Here is a 2,650-nt window from a genome sequence, read left to right as displayed (position 1 = left end):
CTTGACGTGACAGCAGGGACAGGTGAGAGCTAGGCATGGTACCTGCTTAACATCAAGTGCATGATCAGGTCTGTTCCTGATGGTGAAAACTCCTCATGTCAAAAAATCAGGTAAGTGTTACTCGGTGGGTTTGCGTCAGATTAGGAATCTGTGCATTTTAAAACATCTTCATGTGGACTTGAGGGGGCGTGTCACCCCTGGAAAATAAAAGCCCACCACCATGTAGCAGGGACTTGGTACTGGAAGCTGTTCAGTGTCCTTTTGCCTATCTTCAAATGTGCCTTCAGCTCTGACCCTCTTTACTGAGTGGTGTCTCATGTAATCCTTTGTCTTTTTAAGATTTATGTGTGTAAATAACTGTGTAACACTTATATATAATCTCTTCCATCAATGTAAATAGGCTGCCAAGCTCTGCAGCTACCAGGGTGTACTAGATGTAAGATTCATCTGGTTCCTGAGGGTGTTGTACATGATAAGATCAGCTTAATAAAAGTATGGGAAGACTGAGAATTAGTAATATCTGCAATGTGTAGTGATTGATGTAGTATCACTTTAACTGGAAGTATTTCATTTAAGTTATTGCCTAAGATTCACATTCTGTTCTTCTTTCAGAAGTTCCTTTATTTCCACCCCACTACAGTTAACTATTTATTTGCAGCTAACCAAATTGAAGTACTTGTTGTCTTTGTCGGTTTGGGCTGGTCAGTTTACAGTTGCTAAATATATGAAGTAGAAAATTTAACATCTTTTCCAAATAATTCTATATATAATTTTCATTGTCTGTGTAAAAAGTCCCTTTTTTGTACCTTGCAAAGTTCTTGACTTCCAAGAGAAATTAATTCTGAAGTCCATTTATATGGTGAGTAAAAAGGTACTGTTTTTTCAGGATTGGATTTTGTTCTTTGTAATGGTATTGAATTGAATTTGTCTTCTGATTCTGTGTTATGAGACAGTGAGAAAATAAGCTCCCTATATCTTAGTTACCGATACATCCTTTCAGGATTATCCGTTTCATAAAGGACAGTCTTATTATCCTTATTTAAACAAGGCACAACAGTTTCAGGGATAGATGCAGTGATTAGCAGATGAGTCATACTTACATTTCAAGTTAATATTCTCAGGGTTTTTTGTTCCTTTATATTTGCTACTATCACAACCAACTTCCAAGAAAGGCTTTCCATCTTCTGCCTGTGACCCTCCACTTTACCTGCGAGAGCGAATGTTTCTCTTCCAATCACACTGGCTCCAAAGTCCAATAGGAACAGCAGAAGATTCCTACTGATTGCAGAAAGCCTGTAATCAGGTCACGGTGCAGCGTTAAAGGGACAGTTCTCTTTCTGTTTTGTTTTGTTTTCCCCTTCTAGCTCAGCCTGGGAAGGTTTGGCACAGCTTCCAGACTGCTTCAATCGCTCTCTGCCCAGGATGTAGTTTTATCAATGTGTGTAGAAAAAGTATAATACACAAGTTGACCTTTTCTCTTAAACTTGGGATTTTTTTCAGTGCCTGTTTATTCATTTTAAGTTTCTGTTTAATAAGCTGTTGCCCTGAGTTGTAGCTTCTGTTTCCTACAGGTACTAACTTGCTTCATTTGTCGGCCCACATGATACAGGACTTTTTTCCAGAAATCATGTCCCATATAAGCCATTAGCCTAATCAGTCCAACTCTTGTGGAAGCTGATAAATCAACAGTAATGGAAACTCCAGCCTCCCTTCAAGTGCCAGCCTGTGTCAAAGGGCTTTGGAGTTCATGCTGTTCTGTGTAATGAGCTCTGCCCTTGGAGGACAAAGAAAATACAGCTTGATAGCTGATAAGTGTTTGGGATTTTTTTTCTCCTTCTGAGCAGGACTGCGATTTTCCTGCATTTCAGTAAAATACTTAAAAACTAATTTAGTCAGTGTGTTGGTGATGGTTAGTTGTGGATGCTTGACCACTAAAAACCAAACTGGCAAGCTACACACTCCTTTCTCCTTAAAGTCACTTAAGAAAAGGGGAAATTATTATCTAGAGTGAGCTGTCAACCTTTATGCCAGCTTTCCTCCTGATATGATTTATAAAACAGCTAAGATAACCTCTGGGGGGGAGCTTTGCAATGGAAATAGCAAGTGATTCTTATTCTAATGAACATAACACTGTCACAAGTTTAAAGTTCAAATCTGAGATACGAAGGTTTGGAGGGAAAAAAAGAGCCCGTAAAATATGAATGTGACAGCACATGTGTTCATTGCCTGCACAGCGTATGAAACAGGAGAAATAGGCAAACTTTATTTTTCTAATGAGGTTTAGAATATTTTTCGGTCTTTTTCAGGCAGAAGTTCCTCAATACTGGTTGTTTTTTGTTGTGGGTTTTTTTTTTGCTTCACACTTGAGGCCTTGGCAAGGCATTTTTCTCAGAGCAAGTTGTGCACCCTTGGTCCTTCAGCATTGCAAAATGTACTGTCAGAGTTGGCACTCCCTAAATAAGCCTTTGTTGGTAGCTGCAACCAACAGGCTGAACGGACTACAGGAATTTCAGCTCTTGGAGGAGACTTGTCCTGACCAGCATTCAGAAACACCAAATGAGGACTTAGTGGAGAACTTCTTTCTTCCCATTCTGTTAAAAAACAACCAACCAAAAAGACAGGGGAGAGCAGAGGGCAGGGCAGGGCAGGG

Source organism: Merops nubicus, unplaced genomic scaffold (assembly GCF_000691845.1).
Source record: "Merops nubicus isolate BGI_N331 unplaced genomic scaffold, ASM69184v1 scaffold12816, whole genome shotgun sequence".
Taxonomy (NCBI): domain Eukaryota; kingdom Metazoa; phylum Chordata; class Aves; order Coraciiformes; family Meropidae; genus Merops; species Merops nubicus.
Note: the sequence above shows the minus strand (reverse complement) of the source record.